Below are 22,995 nucleotides of genomic sequence, written 5' to 3' on the forward strand. Positions count from 1 at the left end.
AAAAAAAAAAGGCAACCTGACTTTAGAGCCCTAAGAGATTTTATGAGCAAAACGAAGAAAGACCCAGACATTATACCTAGTAAACGCTCCAGAGGATAAAAAGGAACAACAACCTCGACCAGCGAAGCATAGTCACTATAGAAGCTTTTCCACATCAGAACACATTCTGACCTTATTCTCAGAGCTTTTTGCTACTTAATCCTTTCATGGGTGTTATATGCACTAGAGGGGACAAGAGCAAGAACAGAATGAGCCATTGAGTTTCAGAGAAAATAAGGCATAGAAATTCAGAAGTAAAAGGAGAGAATTTTTTTTTTAAGAGCAAGTTTTGACAAAGAGATCATGGGAACGGGAAGGAAGATGGTAAATGCAATAAGAAAGTGGTCTATCCAGGGGGAAATATGAGAATAAATGCAGAGTTTCGTAGCGATAAGCACAATTCTACTTTGAAAAAAGAAATCAAAGGGTAAAAATCAGAGAACATATGGGGAAATAACTAGAAGCAGCTGAAAGAACGAACCTGGAAAGAAGAAAAGAGCCTGAATGCACAGACAGCACTGTTTGAGTGAAGAAAGGCTTTCTTCCTCCTCAAGATCCCTACGAGGTCCGCGGACACTGTCACTGTGCCGCAGCCATCTTTACGCGGTCCACTCCAGCCACATTTCCCCTCTCTTTTGACATTTATTTCCATTCAAATAGGTGGCAAACCTCTCTTTCTAGAAATTTGCCTAATCCTGTTTCAAAAGTCTGTGGAAGGCTTGACGCTCTTGGAATAGTGTCCGAGGGGTTGGCTGTTTGGTCACTCAGCTTCATGCTGCCCCTCAACAGCCACATCAGTGGCAGGCAAGTTCAAATTTAGCTCATCAGGTTGGAGGGAAGGGCTCAGGTTACTTCCTCATGTGACCCAATTGGCTTTGCTTTCTTCTGTGGCAGCAAACTGAATCTCTAGCCCCAGCCAGCTGTCACAAAGCTGCCAATGGTCAAAGGATGCCCCAGCTCTTAATATAGCTTGAGGATATACACACACCTTTTCCCAGAGGCTCAGTGACTGCTCACGGGAGAGCCAGGATTAGAGCCCTGAGGCCTAGCTCAAAATGCACTTTCCATAGGGAAGCCTGATTCCCAGAGTCTAAAAATGGTTGCATAAGGTTCAGTGAAGAGCTTTCATTCACTGGGAGGCTATTATTTGGGCAAGTTTTTCTTCTTGTCCTTTCCTTCTTTCCTACCCTCTATTAGATTGACAATGATTTCTGTTTCCCTCACCCTCACCCTCCAGGCCCTCTCTCTGTCTCCCCCTCCTCCTATGCTGATTTCATTTCTTTTAGTGGTTTCCATTAATGAAAAAATAAAAAGAAAGATGGGCCATTTCTCAAACACATATAAATAGAGACAATAGTATAAACTTTCCAATGTATCTATCGCCTGGCTTCGTCAGGTTTAAGAAGTCAGTTTTGTTTCCCCTCTGATTAATTTGAAGAAATAGTAGACAGTATATCATTTCACATATTTTACTTGTGTATCTCTAACAGACAAGGGTTCTTTTAAAAAAAACAAATATAATAATATCACATCTAAAAAAATTTAACAATAATTACTTAATATTATCAACTCTTCAGTCAGTATTCCCACTTCCCAATGGTCTTCACTTGTCTTATATTTTTTTCTTTTTTCTTTCTTTTAGTTTGTTCATTTGGCTCATTAAATAAGGTCCATACCTTGTAACTGTTTGATAAAGTCTCTCTCCACCCACCCCCTCCATCTCGTATTCCCTTCCATCACTATCATTGTTTTATAATTGTTTTTAAATTAAAGAAACTTGTTTTTTTGACCTACTGAGTTTCCCACAGTCTAGATTTTGCTGATTCCATCGTCGCGGTGGTATTTTTTAAGAAAACATGTTCCACTGTCTCTTACATTTCCGGGGAAATCGTAGCTAGATCTAAACAATTGATCGGATTCAAGACTTTGCTGTTGGTGAGCGGAATTCACAGATGATGTTGCAAAATTGGTCAATCTCTTTTATTCACACAGAAGCCGTATGCAATCTACGGTTGGATAATTTTGATATTAGTAGAACTTGTGTCTGAATGACTGTGATGTCTGCAATCTCATTTGCGAATAAGGTACCTCCATGTAATCTTAATAATCAGTCTCTGTCTTAGAACCTAAGAGTGATGGTGAAGCTAAATAAAATAGTATTTTTACCGTAAAATTTTAAGGGCTATATCGAGAAACTTCTTGAGTCTCCAAATCTCCAACATCAATAATTATATGACCAGGTCTGTCCACTAGCTAAGTGACTCTCACCCAGCAGCTTCCAAGCTTGGCTGATTCCTTTCTGCAAAGTACTTTTAAGGCATCACCTCATGTAATTTTCGCAAAACCCCTATGAAATAGGAATTCTCATTGCAAACATCAGAGCCTTTTAGGTCACCTGCAAACAGCAAAGCTGTAAATGTAAAGTCGAACTATGCCAGGGGTTTGCTCTACCAACTGTGATGTGAATATTGAGCATTATTATCATCAAGATTGGTTGGAGCCCTAACTAAGCTCTACGGATGGCTACTGAAATAGTAAAAAACAGAACCTGTAATTTTGGAGATCTTGGTCCTTCAAATTGTTGGGTCAATGGATGACACATGCATGTTAATTGTCTGCTAGACATTCTCCTTGTTTCGGTGCGTAGAAGTTTCCCATAAGGGGGGGAAAAAAAGCCAGTTCCCGGCAGAAGAGACAGAGAGAGAAGCAGAAGAAAAAAGCAAATAAGAAGAGAGGTTTCTTGACATAATAAGACTTATCCATAAACTACAGTATATGTCACTTAGTTCGGAGGGAAATATAGTAAATTTATATTCTTTCTTGCTGTGTATTTTGTTACTGTACCATAACATGGTAGCGACAGAGAAAGAAACAAGAAAAACCCTGAAAGAAAACAACAACAAACATATTCTGACAGGCTGCTCATCTCCCTCATGGTGATGTCTTCCTTGGTCAAGTTGCTAATGCTCTAATTAGGTAGGACGGTGACCCAGCGTTGGGGGTTGTGAGTATATCCAGGGACAATTCTCCCAGGTCCTCAATCAAGTTCAGTAGCATCTTGCTAAATCTCGAGCTTGGTTCTTTATACACACTCTTATTCACAAACACAGATACACACTTCTGCCCTGGTTCTTTAGCAAAGGGAGGGCAACTTACAGCTGAAGGGAAAGCTCATATTACAAAGACTTCATTACTTTTACAAAATATACACCCAAGGACATTTACTAGTGCACTGAGAGCTATTACCATAAATAATTAAAACTAAACTATTCTTCTCTAAATAAATGTATAAAGTACACTGGGTGATTCAGAGCACTAAGCTTTCTCAACCTACTGCTTTGTACACGTGTAATACAAGAACCCACCCAGGCCATTAAAGCCTAGTTCTGCCACAGCAACTTTATAAAGCAGATTTGGATGGGACACAAGAACTTAGAATGCTGAACGCTTTCTTTCTACGTGGTCTTTCTTTCTTCCCTACAGTAATTATTTACAAGAAAGTGAAAATGTTTACAGATAACTTCACGTGCGGGACACTCGCCACAGAATTTTACACCAACACCCTGGCGTGCAGTTCAAAAAGCCTGAGAATCAGGCAACGTGACATTTCTCAAGCATCACTGTCTGTCATGGAAGATGTGGTGATTCATGTTGAGTAGTTTCCTTCTGGAGTCTTCCCTGCTCAAAGAGCTTAAGATGTAGAGCCACCACAATGCGACCAAGAGGATCCCTTACGCCCTTTAATCCAAAGCACGCGCTCAGATTTTGCTCAAGAGACTGAATTAGATGTCTAATAAGTGCTTCGCTTGCTTCTGTGCTAGTCCTGCAGGACAGGGAGGTGGCCTAGAGAGTGAAGAGCCATTTCAAGGTCGGTTTCCATAGTCAAAATTCTCCCCTGTCCACTTCCAGCTCATCCTGGTTTGAGGCTTCTGAAGGTGAGCAGCTTTTAGGAATCCCAGAAACCCTGATGTCCTCTAGAATTAGTCTGACCCAACTTAATTCTTGAAACTAAACTTTAATTCAAAAGCAGCTTACAGAGAACCTAGCCTAGGTCTTTATCCTTGGGGCCTCTTTAAACAAAACTGAAACTTTCCTTCCTCCATCCCTCTGAAACATTTAAATGCAGCAGAAATCTGCTGAAGAACGTAGGCTCTATGTTTTGCAGCTGTGCTTCGCAGACTGGTAAGCACCTATGTGGTCCCCAAATCAAAAGGATTCATGCCAGATTTTAGGAAACTCATGTCAAATAAATATCATTCTCCTGATAAATTAACAACTAAACAATAAGCAAAGATATTTGAGAAGACTGATATGTAACTTCATAATTATCAGTAACCAGAGACATCAGTAATCAAAACTTCACCTTCCCCAAACGTTTACACTCATCCTCTATCAGTTTCTGTAGGAGAAGTGCAGCTATCGAGGTCTTCCGACTTACCCTTCCCTCCCACTTCAACCACGTCGCGTGCCACCAGCCGGAGCAGGTTCAGTAATCTAGGATGTTGAAACACATGTGTTAAGCCCACCCCCTGGTCTTGATCTCTATTTATTCTTTTTCCTCCCCTACAAAATTCTACAGAAAAATATAATTCTGGAGAAGTATTTGGGCCTATTAAATGAGTCAAATCGGCTCAATTAAAAAGTCTCACTTGATAGATTTATATACAATGTTCAATCACCCATTCCATCATAAGTTATATATAATAACAGGAGAATCATCAAAAGGTGACCAACCAGAGGAGGCAAAACCACGAGGGTACATGATTAGAAGCCAAGAAGTAGGCAGAGCGAGATTTCAGAGGCACTGAAAGACCTCCTCATCCAAACCGTCTTCCTTCACTGGTTCCTACCACAGGCCATTTCCACCACGGTGTCCGAAAATGATGTATTACTCTCCCTTTGGTCTAAAGAGGATTAGAAACAAACCAGTGGTTGCCAGATGGGAGGGGGTTGGGGGGCTGGTGAAAAAGGGGAAGCGATGAAGAAGTACATATTGATAGTTACAAAATAGTCACGGGGATGTGAAGTACAGCGCCGGGAATGCAGTCGGTAATATTGTAATAACCATGTATAGTGCCAGGTGGGTGCGAGACTAATTGGGGGGATCATTTCATTAATTAAATACATGTCTAACCATTATGCTGCACATCTGAAACTAATATAAAATAATACTGAATGTCAACTATAATTAAAGAATAAAAATGAATAGATAGATAGATAGATAGATAGATAGATAGATAGATAGATAGATAGATAGATAGATAAAGAGAATTAGAAAATATGACGCCCATGCCGTCATTCCACACCTTACACGCGGGGCAGACAGCACTAATCTACCTTATCTGTTTTGCTAAACTCGACGTGCCCTTCCGGTGCTTCTCAACACACTGCAGAGAGCCACCATCAACTTCTGGTGCTAGCTCTCTAGAAGAAACTCTTTGCTGTTCTAAGGTTAAGGGTTTGATGTCTTAAAAACTAAATAAAACGTCAGACACGACGTCATTCTCAGGCATAAAAACTCTATAGCTCAAATGTTTATATAAACAGACTGTAAGACCTGCTAAAATGGGAAACTATTTGGTAGAGAAGAAAGAAAGGAAAGATTGGGGCATGAATTTGGGGAAAGGAGCAGTTCTCTGCAAAATATTCTGAAAAAGGGAAGATTAGGCTGCAATATGAATAATCACTCCTTACACTGTCTGTCTGGTGCAGATGAAGTTTTCAGAAAGCAGTAATTTTTTAGAATGAAAACACTAGACTTTCAATCCATTTGCCACTCTGTTTTACTTAATCAGAGACTACGATGTAATATATTTTTATAAATATTTAAAATGTAGACAGAAAAGAATGCTCAGAACATTATTTTATTTTCAGTAATGATTTACCCATTCTCGCCTGTCCTATGAACCGTCCTGTTCTACAAAATGAGAAAATGAAGAAGACAGTTAAAGGGCAAGTTCAGAAGGTGGAAAAGAGTGATCCAAAGACAAAGTGCAAACTAGAAAGCCTGGTGAAAATAAAAGAATCTTAGTGTAATAACTACAGCAGTAAAAGCTGTTGCTATCAGGGAATTGCTAGAGGTTGGATCTTTGCATTTGAGATTGGAACTCTGCAATTTAGAGGATTCCTGCTGTATTCTGGGTGGGGGAGGGGACTGGAATTTGTCCCAGGAGTACCACTTCAGGAAATCTTTTAGTAACACAAACATAACGCCAGGTAGCCCTCACCTGGGTTAGTCCGGTCAGGCTGCTATAACAAAACAGCACAGACTGAGTGGCTTATAAACAACAGAAATCTATTTCTCACAGCTCAGGAGGCTGGAAACCCAAGATCAAGGCTCCAGCATGGTCGTGCTCTGGTGTGGAGCCTTCCTGCTGTGTCCTCACATGGTGGATGGGGCGAGGCAGCTCTCTGGAGCCTCTTTGATCAGGCACCGATCCCATTTAGTAGGGCTCCATTCTCATGACTTAAGCCTCCAAAGGCCTGGCCTCCTAATACCATCACTTTTGTGGTTAGGATTTCAACATATGAATTTTGGGGGAACACAAACACTAAGACCACAGCACGAGCCCTTGAGGGAAGCTCTGAAATTGCAAGTTACACGAATGAAAGAACTGATATGAATGTTCTATTTAGTCATTTGCATTAGATCATCCTCTGTGGGAACCTTGTCTTTTTAGAGATAGAAAAGAGTGTCCTCCATAATCTGAATTTCAACTGTCCCATGTCTAACATTTATCCCTTTCTTGGGAGATACATGGTCGGCCTTGTCCAGGCATTTGTTCACAAGATCCAGAAACCAGATTGTAGCGATAAGCATTTTTGGGCTAAACTTGTCCCCAGTTTATGCCTGAGAAATCAGAACCCCAAGGAAATGGATGACTGGCTACACAATCTGAGGGCCAGTGCGAAATGGACATGCAGAGCCCCTGGTGCAAAACCCAAGAAGAACTGCCATCAAAGGTACTAAACTATAAAATGTTTTCCTTCCATGGTCTCTCTCCATCTCTCATGTTGCTTTTATTTGCCATTTAATGTCACCCTTCTAGCAGCTGAGATACTCAACGGCAAGTACAGATCTCCACAGGTGCTGACAAAGACTCCCTCATTGACCAAATTTGGGACAGACGCCTCCCACCCTGTTCTCAGCGAGGCCTCAGCCATGGCTCCCGTCCTTGCTACAAAGCCCAGCTGAAGCAAGAATCCCGCTAACTCAGTTTAGAGATAATCGCCCACCCTCGGCATCTGGTCACCCTGACCTGCCTTCAGCAAGACTCAATTTAATAAGATTTAACTCTTGATATCTCCTCTTAGCAGTTTTCCACCCACGGACCCCTCTACTCTGCTCCCTGGCTTTAAATCCCCACTGTGCTTGCTGAATCTGAGTTAAGCCCAATCTCGCCCCCTTATCGCCACAGTCTCGACGCCTATCGCGGTCGTTCTGAAGACAGTCTTCCTCGCTGCTTTAACGAACGTCAAAATAACTTTCCTTCACAGTGATGGTGCTGCAACCTGGACAGGATCAGATTCATCGCCGGACCTCAGGACCCCAGGCACAGCTTTGAAACCTTTGAATTCACTCCTCACGGACTAATCGGGGATCCGCTGGTGAGTCTGGCTCCTGAGCCAGTGCGCTGGATGACAGCCCATCGAAGCACAGAAAACAGATGTGGATCCTTAGGATTCTGAGTGCATTCTCTGAGAGGTCCGGCTCTAGGCTCCGGTTTTTCTGTCTGGAAGGTGCTTCCTGGGCTGGAAGTTCTGCCTGGCTCTTTGTTTCGAATGGAGACTCGCTCCCTGACTCTTGGGCTGGAAATTTCTTCCTGGCTCTGTTTCCAGTGGCGATTTATTCCCTGATTCCTGGGCCATAAATTTGTTTCCTGGCTCTTGTGAAGCCTCTTTGTTCTATTTGATCCCACTTCTCCCCTGGGAACTTCTCAGTCAACTAAAAGCCCTCTCTGGAACTCTTGCTGGCTGTGTACTCCACCACGACGGCACTGAGTTGGCCCACTTCCTTTCTTGTCGGCCGGATTTCGCAAAGGACAATTTAGAATTTAGGGTCCCTGCAAACTGGCTCGCCTAAAGCCTCTGTCTCCCTTTCTGTCACCTTTAATCTTCCCTTCGCCCCTTGGATCTTTTGATACGCCCAGCTTCAAACCCCTGGCTTCTCCACCCCTCTATCCACCTGCTAGAGCTTTCCTTCCTCGTAGTCACTGGAGCTTTAAGCCTCCTGCTAATTGTAAAAACGCTAATTACAGACTGGATATTTTATCCACTAGATGAGCTGTGAAAACATTCGGACAATTGATTGACATCCCCTCAGTCTCTCATCTAAAATTTAGTCCACAGCCTCCATAGGATTACATATCAGGGCAAAAGAAAATCTTAAAAATTCTTCCGTGGATATTGGTAAAATTTTTTAGCTTCTATCAAGTAGGTAACCCCAACTTGTCCCATTTGCCAGAAGCACAATTCAGATAAAAATATAAAGTGGAGCAAAGATAAACCCCAATAATTTCTTATAAAATAGTGAGTTTTATATTACTGTGTTTATCACACTCATGGCTAAAATTTTAGAATGGAAGCTAGTTAGTCTCTATATGTTTGTGTATGTTTATGTATGTATATAGGTTATGTATATGTAATATTTTTCTACCTCCAGATGGTATTACCAAATGAATTTACAAAATCCCATAAAAGGGCATTATTCAAATTGGGTTTGAGATAATTAAGTACTTATACAAATAAAATACTTCTAAAATGCTCAGAAATATAGAAACTACTCCATTTTTCAAGTTCATGTGACTTTAGTAAATTTTTGATACAGAAGACTAGTTTGGTATTGTTGGTTCAATAAAAATGACTGTCTTCAGAGTTTCAGCATTAATTATAATGTGACCACGCATTTTTGTTCTGCTTGGGTTTACTAGTCAAATAAGGTAATATTATATCTACTCAACGTTTAAGATTATAAACAATTATAAATTCAACCTAAGAATGAATGGACAAGTAAAGATGTAGTAAAATGAATTTGCTGCATCCATTATCCATTACTTCATGCATATCTAACACAGTAGTAAAACCAAAACCCCAGCAGTAAAACCAAAAACCCATGCATTTAATCTTTATAGGCTTTGCTTCTGTGATATTTGCCTAACACACATATACTAGTTAACAGGGAAATAATGTGAGATGATGGCTAGCTTTGTTTAGTGATATAACATGTCTGTCTGAAATAGTTTCCAAAGTCTTTTTTGGTAATTTTCAATCTTAGCGTTGCGCTAAGTAATAGATACTTGTTAAATATCTAGATCATTTTTAAGTAAGATAAACTACTAAAACATTCATTACTAAGCACAAGTTTAAATTTATATACTTTTGGCTTCTTATTTTTATATGGTACAGAGAAGCTAAATGCATTCGGGTCTATTAATATACAAGTTCTTTTTGCCAAATTGAAAAGTTGTACCATGAGGAAGCATATACCTATAAAAAGACGGAATGATGGTTAATTTTATGTCAACTTGACTGGGCTAAAGGATGTCTGGATAGCTGGTAAAATATTATTTCCTGCTGTCTCCAGAAGAGATGGGTGTTTGAATCAGTAGACTGAGAAAAGCTTCCTCTAATCCAGTGAGGATCTGAATAGAACAAAAAGGTGAAGGAAAAGTAAATCCCCTCTTTACTTGAGCTGAGACACCCTTCTCCTGCCCCTGGATGTCAGAGCTCCTGGTTCTTGTGCTTTCAGACTCAGACTGGGACTTACGCCATTGGCCCCTGATTCTCAGGCCTTCAGACTTGGCCTGAATTACATCATTGCCTTTCCTGATATTCCAGCTTGTAGACGGCAGATTATGGGACTTCTTGGCCTCCAAACTGTGTGAGCCAATTCCTGTAATAAATCTTTTCTCATATATATTCACATATATCCTACTGGTTCTGTTTCTCTGGAGAACCCTGGCTAATACATATGGTATATTCATAAAATTTGCTAGACTGTGATAGAACGGTGGTGTGTGAGACAATTCACAATTGTCTGCTTCCTAATTTTCACTATAGAAAAGGTTACTAATGGCTAAAAATTATAATATGTACATGTAATAAAACTACTATAAATAAGGATGATGAGGAACAACTTTGCATGAAAAGAGTATAAAAAATGTAGGATGTGTTTTTGTTAAGAAAAAAAGAGTAATTTTGTCCTAAATTAAATGACTGGTTGCTCCAGAGTGAGAAAGAGGAAAAGTATAGGAGAAAAATCGAATGGACAAAAAATGCTGTGGAAGGTTTGTAGAAAAGAAGTTGTGGAAAAGGAATCTTATCTCATGTGGTCAAAGCTGTCTCAGATTGGATGGGTTTATTTATAAGTTGTTGTTTTGTTTTGTTTTTTAATGAACCTTGATTTCAAAACTATATTGATGCAAAACTAGAATCCCTGTTAAAAATGATAAAGTTGTTCTTGGATTATTGGTCTGCTCTTAATATAAGAGTTTGTAAATGGTTTTTTCTTTACCTTTTGTATAACATGCCTAGGAAACCAAGATTTTGTGTCTTGTCAGAAAAATTTCCTGTGCTTTATGTTAACCTTTATTATGTCTTTGATTATTCAAGAGGACCATGTCTTCAAGAGCTAAGGTTTTTTTACTTCCTATAGTTAATTTTGAATTCTTTTATTGTCACTTTGGTTAAATAGGTATCTCAGTATTATTTCACAGTAATGTAGGATCTTATTTGCTCAAGTGTTAAAACTTTTGACATTTTTGACAATTTTGACTTCCCAAAATCAAATCTTAAATGAAATCCTGATCTTGAATAGACTTTGAGCTTTCTCAGAGAGCCTCTGGAAAATCTCAAGGATTCGTTTTCGCCTTGTAAAAAGAGAGATGTTAAAAAATAATTAAGTTTGTTTGCATGTTGGATGGCCTAAAAATAATTGTCAAGTGAGAAAGGATGCTCAACCTGCCCTAGGTAATATTTATATGGGTAAACATCACTAACAGAAATATCTCCAAAATTATATGAAGTTCATAGAAATGTGTTGATACTCTTGCTGTCCATGATATATCTGGTATAAAATTGTCAGTCATAATTCCAGTTACTATTTTAAAACCTATACCACAGAAATAACCAAATCCATGGTCACATGAACTCACATCAGATCTTTAACCACGGGCATTTTAAGTCTTTCGTAATCCACAGATAGTTATTGTTTTACTGATACTTTCTTGAAAGTGTTTGCAATCAACTACAGGCCAGAGTCTTCCACCTTCAACAAGAAGAGAAAGTCTCAGAGACCCGCAGAGAAGAATATGACAGGCACTCTGGGATACAGGTTTTTGGTGGCACTGCTTGAATAACTTTGAGACTATACCACTGAACTGAGTATGGGTTTCTAGAACTCTAGGTGAGAAGCTGACAGGTTCAAAAAACTGCTAACCCACGAGCAAGCAGAATAAGAGTTAATTACATGGGACTGAATGATCTGATTAAGAAAATCTGCTACTTATTTAATATTCTATTTTCTGGATATAACATACCCTTTTTTCTCTTAAGCAAGCAAAACCCACAATAATTTAGTGATTATACTTTTTATAAGTAGAAACCAAACACATTTTTTTTCTCCCTGCCTGATCCCTCCCGAATTAAGAAATTCTTATTGATTATATTTATTTCCATGGCAATATTATTATTTGAATGAGTTTAATAAGAATCTGTACTTCTTATAACAGAACATAATTGGAAAAGTTAGTCCCATAGCAAGTTTTGACTAGAATGCCAAACCTGAAAATGATATGCATAAAAACATACAACCAGACAGTTTTAAAGCACTAAGGCTGACTTTCTGGAGCTAATGCTTACAAAGCCCTCTCGGGAAATTAAGCCTGGTACCTGATTTACAGGGTTCCGGGTCTTACAGGTGAGTAAGGAAAGTCACTTCCTGGCAGGCCCAGGAACCTTAGGGTATTTTAAGAGAGCAAATCGCCCAAACCTATAGGTATTGCAGGTAAAGTTCGGTAGCGAGTTCTCGGCTTGGCTTCCTAGCCTCGAAACGTTTTTAAAAGTCTAATTTAAGATTCCTTATTAATAAGTTCCAGCAATATAGGCTTTAAAAGTCCTATGTGGTCAATTATATTGTTGCTGAACTTATGTATATAATCAGGCCAAATGTAATAAGATCTGATTTATTTTGTAAACAAGAATCAAAAAGGAACATAAATTACAGGAAAACTATAGCACGCCCCTGTGGGTTATCAGATTCTGTTCCTATTTACTGTCTTTGAGGTTCTGTTATTTACCTGTAAATTGGGCTGGATCCTGCTTTTCTGTACATTTTGACAGTCCTTATTAAATTTTTCAATTCTAGTTTCCTCCAATTATCTGGTTACGACTCTTCAAATTAATGTTTCCCATTTTTCCCCCCACCTCCTGCCTTAGAGCCATCACCAACTAAAACCCAGCTGCCCAGATCCTTTTTGGGGTTCTAAGCTGTCCTGTATCTAAAGAAGCCCTGCAGCTGACACTGGACGCTGCCTGGATCTCTGCTGAGTGGCCTGGAGCTCTGCTGAGTGGGCCGGTCAGGAAGTTCACTGGAAAACTGCATGGTTCATGCTCTGCTTTGGGAAAACTGCATGGTTCATGCTCTGCTTTGGGAAAGAACCACGACTGTGACAGTGAAGTCTATGTCATCATCACGGACATTCGAACTACAAACCAGGAAATCATCAGGTTGCTATTGCTGTCCTCGCTCCACTAGCTAAGGGTATTCAAAATCCAGCTCCGAGAAATCGTCTCAACTGGCTGCTGTCCTACCGAGTTCCAAGAATGATTCAGCTGGTCCTTAAGGAACTAAAGGAAACCAGTGAGAAACGGGCTTAGATTTATTGTCTAATGGAAAGATGAATGTCTCTTCTTTCCTTGAACAGGAGGAGACACCAACAAAGACTCTGTCCTGACAGACTTTAAACAGGCTCCTCTGAGCCCTCCTCTTGACTAGGCCTCAACTTTGGGCTTTGCTGGGCTTTCACGGTTCAGTCTTAGCGAGAATCCTGCTAAGTCGATTCAGAGAGAATCCCCGGCCCTTGATATCTGATCAAATTCCTCATCCCTCACCCTTGAGACCTGGCCACCCTGACTTGCCTTCAGCAAAAATGCTGTTAAGTCAGTTTAACGAGAACCCCTCCACCTTTGATGTATCTTCTTGGTAATTTTTCATCCACTAACTCCCCCTCCTCCACACTCTGACCCTAGGCTATAAATCCTTGCTGTTCTCAAGTTCGGCCTGACCTCTCTCCTCTATAGTTCTAGTCTTGATGCCTGTTGTGACAGTTCTGCATAAAGTTTTCCTTACCGTTTTAATTAGTATCAGAATAACTTCTTCCTTGACAGTATTCCAGGCTCTCACCCTGAGATGCAGCACCGTACCCACCAGGTCCCCCTTCTGATGCTTGCAGGGCCACGCTCGTGCCCACGTGGGAACAGACAGGGCAAGACAGGCATCTACACCCGGAAACTCCAGGTGCCCGGATCAGGAGGGAGGAAGAAGAGAGGTCTCCTCATCATTCTGGGTCAGAGGGCAAGTTGGAGACCTAGGCAGCACACTTTGAGGACACCTGTGCCCAGCGGAATGGACATTTCGTCAGGGTCCCTGGCAGCACAGGTGAAAGGAAGAGGCTTGAACGGAAAAAGAAAAAGAAAAAAAAACAAAAACAAAAAAAACTGAATGATTTGTTCTAAAGCACATGAGGACATCCCCTCAGAAATTTCTAGAAATAGTGGAGAGAAGACTTAAAAGGACATTTCAGCAAAGGCATCAGTGATAATTTAGTCACCAAAAGGAAATGTAGCTTTGTTTTGAAGTTACATACTGCTGAGGCCAAAATGTACGGGTTGCATATCCCAGAAATTATAAATAACAAGAATTATCATTCCTATTCTAAAATGTAAAGAAAAAAAAATCTATACCTAGTCACCACTTTAAAAAGCAAAATAAAAACAATTTCTTAGGTATGACACCAAAAGGACCGGCAACAAAAGAAAAAAATAGACAAACTGAATCCCACCAAAATTAAAAACTTTTGCGTATCAAAGGAGTAAAAAGGCAACCCATAGAACAGGAGATAGTATTTTCAAATCACATATCTGATAAGGGATTAATATCCAGGGATGTAATAAAGAGTGGATGGGAGTCATTGTTGAATGGGTACAGAGTTTCAGTATGGAATGATGAAAAAGTGCTAGAGATGGATGATGATGATGGCTGTATAATAACATGAATCTACTTCAGGTCATTAAAAATGGCAAATCTTATGTATATTTTGCTATAATTAAAAAAAGAAAAAGCAAGTCCATGGCCATGCCACCCTGAACAAGCCCGATCCCATCTGATTTCGTAAGCTAAGCAGGGTCGGGCCTGGTTAGTACTTGGATGGGAGACTACCTAGGAACACCAGGTGCTGTAGGTGTAAAAAGAATTAAAAATAAGGGATTGTAAGCTGATAAGGGCCTTGCAATCTGTGAGGTCAACCAATGGTTGCCTCGCTTAAAAAATGAATGAATGAATGAATGAATAAATAAATAAATAAATGATAAAAAAGAAAAAAAAGAAAAAGCAGAAAAACTTAACTACCCGAAACCCCAAACTTATTAGGAGGTGGTTATAGGACTCTAAGCATTTGTCAATTTTTAAATGATTTCTTTTAAGGAAGACGCTTTTCTAGACTTTTATTGTCTCTTCACAGATCATTAAATACTTATTAAAGCAGTCAAAAGCAGGTAAAAGGAAAAAATGAAGTAAAAAAGGAAATATACTAGAGATCTATGTCTGATTCTTTACAAGACTATGGAATATTCTGATTATAAGCTTTTCCAAATGTTTTGTTTTGAAGAATACTCAAAACTTAAATGTAGAGTACAATGAACTTCCTTATATCTGTCACTTAAGTTCATCAATTGTTAACATTTTGCCACATTATCTTTCTTTCTCTTAATACATATATTATTTTAATTTTATTACTTTTTATAAACTATTAAAGATTACAGAGTAAACTATAGACATCATGATTCTTTACCTCTAAGTAACTTTAACATGTATTTCATAAAGACAACTTTGTATTACATAGCTACAGTGCAATGACCAAATTCCAGAAATTTAACATTGATTCAGTACTGTACAATGCATACGCAAAATTTCTCCAGTTGTCCCCTTACTGTCACTCACAGAAAAATAATGATCTTTTCTATACAGAATCCAATCCAGGATCTGCATTTAATCTTTGCTCTTTAATCTCACGTTCTTTAATCTCTTTTAAATCTGGAACAGTTCTTCAGTCTTGCATGACATGAACGAATTTAAAGTTTAGACCAATTATAGCATGTCCCTCAATCAGGGTTGATCTGGTTCTGTTTTATGATTAGTTTCAGGCTGAGTGTTTTGGGCAGGAACATTACATAGGGGACGTTGTATCTTCAGAGTATCACATCAGGAGGCGCATGACTCCAGTTCGTCCTTTCTTCCCTGTCCTCTCTGGGTGAAGGTACTGTCCCCGAGTTTTTTCCCCTGTAAGGTTACTGTTTTTCCCTCTGTTATTCTAACTTATGAAAAAGTACTTTAAGACTAAGTAAATATGCCATAGAAGTTAAACTCAATGGTTTTCGCATCCATTGATGATTCTGGCCTGAATCGAGTATTTCTAGGATGGTTACAAAATGATAATTTTCTAACTCTATCATTTCTTTTACTGAATGTTATTTTAAAGTATAATGTTTTTGTAGTAAGTTCATTCTTTTATATAGCAGACACATCAGAAATAAATTTGTGTTATGAGTGTTAATGTGAAAAAAAGTGCATTACCTTTTTGACCTACACAAGATATAAAAAAAGAAAATATTAAAATATAAAAAGATATTAAAATGATATGGGAAATACAAAAATATAAAATATAAAACATAAAAAAGATATTAAAAAGGTATGGAAAAATGAACAAGTAATTCAGTTTTCTTTCCAAAAAGTACAAAATCTTTTTGGATGAAAATAGTCATCTAAGATTACACTAGTGTTTCATATAAAGAGGTCTAGCTCTAAGATGAGGATTTAGAGAGTAGAGGAAACATTTTAAGGTAATCTGATTATAAATAACCAAGCTAAGAATAAACACCAATTGGTAACAATTAGTGCTTAGTGTTAAGGTACCAGATCAGTTCTGGGTATTTATTCAATGAAAGCTTATTTTAAGTTATCTTAAAATAGGGTGTAGTAATTCCAACTGTATTTAGCTGTTTTTAAAGTTACACTTTATATTATTTTTCATTAAAAAAATTGAGTGTGCTAATATCTTTTCTCAGTTTATTTTACTTTAAGCCCAGCTAGACCGTGATCTGCAGAACTCAGGGGTCATCGCTCACAACACAGCACGATACAGTAATTGCACATTATAAACTAGAATGAAAGATCTTCAGATGCTGAACTTGCAAAAATAAACATATTAAGTGAGAAAAATCTTAACTTGGTGGGTCTACACCTTGACAGCACAGAAAAAAATACCTGGAGGCTTTTAAAACACCCAGGCCCAGACCTGCTTCCACCTACTCACACCAGCTCAGCTGGGGCCAGGTGAAACATTCCCTCGGTGGCTCTCAGGTGCAGCCAGAGCTGAGGACCCGAATCCGTCCGAATCCGTCACCTACTGTGGGAGCAATTAGATCTCAGGCTAGTGAAGCTTCCTGCCCCCTTCTCCACTGCTTTTTCATCCCAGGCTAATCTCTTCCCAAAACCCCTTGGGACTTGGCTAGAGGGCCTCTTTCTGTAGCTGTAAGCACCTGTCCTACCTCTCACAGTTCCTCCTTCCGGGTAGGACATGCAATAAGTATTTGCATTTCTCCTGATGCCTGCCCTGCAAAGAGTCCTTTTCATGTTAAGAGTTTTTGATATAACAAACAAAATAGTAAGACGTACATTGCAGAAAGTGTAAATATTGTAAGGGTTTTAGTTAATTCTTAAAATATTGAAATATTAACAAAAATTCATCTTGCTGTTTTCTCTTTCCAGACTCTGTTCTTCGATATTATAGAACATTTCTCTGTATTGTCATTCCCTTATTTTTATTCACCAGGGTTTAAGTTCGCTAGGATTGTCATTCTCAAAAGAATCCCCAAACTCTGCATTTGATACCCTTCTGAGAGGTCACAATGATTTTACTAAGGCAAATATGTCAACAGATACATTTAAAGGCACATACATGTGTATATTCACAATCATTCTAGTAACACACACCATAACGTTCAACTGCTGTAAGACTGGAGTTATTTACACTTCAGGTGAACTGGTTTATGCAATCTCTAATTTCCCTGTTTTGCACAAGAAAATAATCACCCTATAGCTTCTTATTGCTGTATATTGAAAATCTGTCACAGGTGTAAAGATAAAATATGTGCAACATTAAAATTTAGGCCAATGAAATCCAAATTTTTTGATTTATGAAACTCATTTTGTAACATGCCCAACAGCAGTCAAATTAGAAGCACTGGATGGGAGCAAAAACAGAGGGAAATATAAATATTAACAGCTATGATAACTTCTACTGATTAGTAGTTACAGAAATCTGTTAAAATATTTCTAAACCCTAATACGACTATTTTAACACCATTAAATACATTTTTAAAGTAAGCCAATGTTATAAACTCTTGTCCAAATGTAAAACATATTCCTAAATATCTCATTTCAGCAAGCTTATGTTCATTTAAGTAAAAGTGCTGGGAAAGTATAGTTCTTTCAAGTCCAAAACAAACACAGGTAGAATATTAATATGGGTTCTATTTAATCGAACATTTCCATCTTTGAGCAGATCGAAGTGTTCTGCTGCTCTGGTCATGATATGTAATCCCGAACAACGCTTATTTTCTATGATCTCCGTCCAGGAAAGACAGGGTTTTACTAGCACAAGTCCCCGATTGGATGCTATTAATATTGTATGTGGAAAAGAGAAAAAAGATGAGCTGTCTTAGTACTTTGTAATTATTATCCAGTATGCAAGTTGCCATTTTCTTTTAACTTGTTCACTTTCTCTCCACCTCAAAAATGTAAACAACACTACACCTAAACTCCTGATGTTCAATCACCTCTTTTAAAATGAGACTATGACTTCTAGCTCCACATTCATTGGTTCGTGATATCATTACAATAAACCAACTGAAAAATGCCACCATTCTAGTTATAATGAGATTTAATCTACGTAATTAAATATTGGAAATTCAGAAGCTAAACCTGGGTAAGAAGACTTGTTAAGATTCAGGAGAAAGTATGGTTTACTCCAAGCCCACCCAGTACAAAGCTACATGATTGTAAAGAGACCACTAATAGAACAAAATACCATATAAAACAGAAGTTTGAAAACAAACAAACAAACAAAAAATGTAGAAGAAAATTCCAGAATCCAGGAGATACAGTCTTTGGATAGGGAAGCCTCAATTACCCACACTTGTTCCTTATTTCTTGAACCACTCTGCAGCAAAATTCAGCTACACTTAGGGATGGTGTTGGAGAGCGTCATCCCGCCGTGGTCTTAGGCGCTTTAGCTTCAGTAAAGAAGCTATAATGCTTCCCTAATGCTCATTGATTGGACCTTTCGAGACCCATAATTGCATGCAAAATGCCACTTTTCATGTGAAGAATGCGCCGGAGTTTTACTGCTTCTCTTCAGCAGAACCATGCAGGGCTTGGGCAGGTGCTGTGTAATCTCCTTCCCTCTGCTCTCCAGCGCTGCAGTAATCCCCCCAACTGAGAACACTGACTTCATACCCATCACCTGGTGCCCTTGAACATGATAACAGATAGACTTCCACAGAGGCAAGGCTAAAAACTGACTGCAGTGGGAATAACAGCACCAAATGCAGTGGCCTTTCTACATCAGAAGAACTTGCTTGAGTCATCCAGTCAAAGACAACTTCCAAAACCTCTGAGCCAATGTGACAAACAGCCTCACTTAAGGTTTTGCTATCTTCTGGACACGTGATTTAGCCATGATGAGACGAGAAAAAATAATCACTCTCCAGTTTTATTATTTTATTTGAAAAGAGAGATTATTATAGTGAACCCCATTACTTATTATCTGACTTCAATAATTATCGACTTTATGCCAGTATTGAGAAGAAAGAATTTTAATACCAGGGAGAACTACAATAAGTAAGACAGTCACAATGAAACTATGACAAGCTGATCTGAAAAACTGTGCAGAAGAAAACGAAAAGAATGCTAGTCAATCACTAGAAGCTGGCTTTCCTCTGGCCCAGCATCCAGTTATGTTTGATAGTGTTTTAGTAACTGCTGAATGGTAAAGAAAATTTTAATCTGAACCGACAACATGAACGTCACCTTTACATGGGGTGTCACGAGACCCTCACTGGGAGCCGTGACCCTGTACTTCCTCCAAGACTGCTACGGGATTCTAATTTCAAAGATTATGACGGATGTGAGAAATAGCGAAAGGAGCTCTTCTCCTTCCAGAGGCATTCTGTGACGGAAGAGACCCGGGCTGAGGCCTGGAAAGATTGAGGTTTCCTTCTCAGCTCAGCCAACAGATGGCTGGTGACCACTGAGAGAATAAAATGCAAGCGTGCCCTTGGGGACACTGTGAGTTTGGTTCCAGACCGCTGCGGTAAAGCGTGTACCGAAATAAAGTGAGCAGTAATTTTTTTTGCTGGCGGAGGGTCTTGCCTTCGACTTGTAAAAAAGCAACATCCGTGAAGCGCAGGAAAGCGAAGCGCTGCAAAACGAGGTGTGCCCGCACCGTGTAAAACGGGAGCTAAAAACGAAACAGAAACAGACGCAGAAGGGCATTGCGCGGAGCGCGAGAGCTTGCTGAACTAGAGCGAGGCGAGGCTTGAGACGGCTGCCCTGCTGAGAATAACCGAACCCGAATCTAATCAACTTCTAGATTTAACTACCATTTATGGGGGACAGAGGAACAAGTTAAATAACCACAAAGAAACAGTAGGCCAAATCCAGAATGAGGGACGTCCTACAGATAAACAAATAAATAAAAAAAAAAATGAGCCAGTTTCTATAACATAATGATGCATAAGAAGGTGAGGAAAATGGGAGGAGGGAGGTCCTTACAGAAGAAAAGAGACTTAAGAACCACAACACGCAAACGCATTGTGTGGACCATTTCTGGATCCTAATTCAAATAAACCAAGTGGAAAATACACCTTTGAGACAGTTGGGAAAATTCGAAGATGGCCTGGGCATTAGATGTTAAGAAATTCTTTCTAATTCTATTAGGTATGATAATGATGTGGTGGTTATGTTTTTTTTTTAAAAAAGTCTTATTAGTTAGAAACGTTGACTAAAGTATCTACGAGAAAAATGACACGATATTGGAGACTTTAAAACTTTTCAGCAAAAAGGAAGGAAGAAAAAAAGGAAGGAAAGAAAGGAAAGGAAAGGAAAAGAAAAAAGTATGCAGGGAGGAGACAGATGAAACAAGATTGATAAAATATTAATTTTTGTTGAAACTGGATAATTAACACAAGGAGATCCATTACGCTTTTCTCTCTACCTTTGTGTATGATTCAAAATTTCCATAATGAAACATTTTTTTAATGAATGCTTTGGTGCATTTGGGAGGATCCGAGACTGATGTAAGTCCACCTGCTCCCTGGGATGTATAGGTTGAAAATTGTTCATCTTATTTTAAAGCAAATAACGTAGTAGCACTTACAGGATACATGCAGCCATGGTTTAGGTTAGTCTCATTTTAACACTGTCACAATTCACTATTTGTGGAAGGACTGTCCATCCTGCTTATTCACTGTTTTTGTAACACACTTTCTAGCTCTTGAATCCCATCCTTAATGAAATACCATTTATAAATTACACACTGCGTGGGTCCCTGAGCCGAGACACTTAGATGTAACAGCAGTTCTTATGCCCCCAGAATGCCCAGAAATGAAAGCACATTTCACTCTGAGAACACACTCACGGACTTAGGTGAAAAGGCACCATGGAAATTCTAAGTTTTACTAGTTAAAGTGAGCAAAACTTGTCAACTCAAGGTCCTAGCCCTGGGCAAATATGAATTATAGTGTGCCGTACCAGAATTTAACCTTGTTCAAAGATAAATTTTGGTTTCTCTTAGGGCCTCTGCCCACACAAACGAAAGCTATTGAATAGTAAGTAGTTGGTAGGGTTGTGACTTTCTTGGGCCCCAACCAGATATATCTCTCAGAATCTAAAATCTGGACAAAGGCCTCTTCATAGGTTTTTAATATGAAGAAAGCAGATGTCAAATAACTATTGAATGTGAGCTCTGAACTTGATTTAAAAAAGGTCTTTAATGACATCTCCAGTAATATAGCTCCCAATACTCATTCTCTCCTGAACAGAGGTCCAGCATGGCAAAATTGAGGTAAGTCATAGAGAGGCTAAGAACAGGTTCTAGAATGAAAACACTACCAACAATTAACATCTATTAAGACATAGCCCTTAAAGCAGCTGGTGTTGGCTTTTCACTATACTTTTTAATAGAAATGCAATAGAAATATAAATATGTCCATAAGTGAATAGAATAAGAGATTTTCACAGAGTGATCACAAGTGTGTACCTACGACCCAGATCAGAAAACAAAACACAACTCGGCAGCCTCCCTTGTATACCAACCACTTGCTGCCTTAGCCTCCCAGTAAGCCCTATTCTGTGCTCTTTTGCCCCATTTTATTTTTGCCTATTTTAAACTTTTCATAAAGAGAATCGTGCAATATGGTTTTGAAAAGCCGACCGTCTTTCACTCAACAATGTTTGTGCACTTCATCCACACCGCTGCAGGTGCCGGTATTTTCATTGCTCAATAGCATCTCACTGTACGAACCCCGTCGCCTATCTATTCTCCTCTTGATAGACATTTGGGTTGTTTCTAGTTTGGAATATTAAAAATCGAGCCGCTACAAAATTCTTGTGCTATCTCCTGGTTGCGCCTCTGAATGCACGTCTGTTGAGTGTAGGTAAATGGCATTTGTTTTAATAAAACTTGAGATTTACAGTATAGAGACCATATTTTCTTTGTCCTTGTGGTCTCTGGACATACTAGTGCCTGGTACTTAGTAGATCCTTAATAAATATTTGCTAAATGTATGAATGAATGCATGCTTTCCATGGTCAATTATATTTCCATCAAGACTTAATGCTACACTATCTAAATCAGGATATTTTGAGGTATCGTTGAAATCCTTCTGTTTATACGCAGTTAGATTTTATCACAGGTTTTCTGTATTATTTACCTGTGTGTTGTAACTGAAATGATTGATACCCTGCAGGCTTTTCAAACAATAACATGCATATGAAGACTGCCCTCTGCCTACTGCTGTTTACAGCTTGTATTTTGCTTTGTGAACTGCCTGACATTTTTGCTCAGAGTCATTTATCACTCAGTCTGCATTCTACATTTGTCTGTCTGTTATTCTTTTTCCAGTATACCATCGCTAGTCTTTTTTTACTTGAATTATCTCTGGTTATGATACCAGCTCTCACAAGCTGGTTACATAATCTTTTTAAGATGAACTTTAAACTAGAATTTTGACTTTTATCTTTTCTCAACGTAGGCGTGGGACAAAAAGAGCATTTTCAGAGGCTATATTTATATAAAAAGGGAAATGCTACAGCATATGCTGCAGGTGCTGATATGCAGCCAAAAGAAATGGCTAGCAATACTAGTATCTTACCTTATTTTCCTCTCTCTAGTTCAGAAAACGTTACTTTTCATTGTGCGTGGCACTCATTTATATAAGATGATGGCGGAACCAGACCAAAAAAAAAAAAATCACAGGCTCTTCATGAAGACACCGACGAAATGCATAGCCAGGGGAACTTCTAGAAATGTTGCAGGACTCAGGATTATGTGACTGTTATATTAGAATCATCTAGAGCAGGAGACCCAATATCATTGGTAGTTCAAAAACATTATTAGT

At 38.9% G+C, this 22,995-nt stretch overlaps 1 protein-coding gene and 1 pseudogene across 5 annotated transcripts in view; one reads left to right on the forward strand and one right to left on the reverse strand.

The window, feature by feature from the left end:
* JADE1 (jade family PHD finger 1) overlaps positions 1 to 22,995 on the reverse strand; it is a 305,056-nt gene that overhangs the window by 86,983 nt on the left and 195,078 nt on the right. The window lies entirely within an intron of this gene.
* On the forward strand, positions 14,383 to 14,501 carry LOC111741103 (annotated as a pseudogene).

This window comes from Pteropus vampyrus, unplaced genomic scaffold, assembly GCF_000151845.1.
Source record: "Pteropus vampyrus isolate Shadow unplaced genomic scaffold, Pvam_2.0 Scaffold73, whole genome shotgun sequence".
In the NCBI taxonomy this organism is placed as follows: Eukaryota; Metazoa; Chordata; class Mammalia; order Chiroptera; family Pteropodidae; genus Pteropus; species Pteropus vampyrus.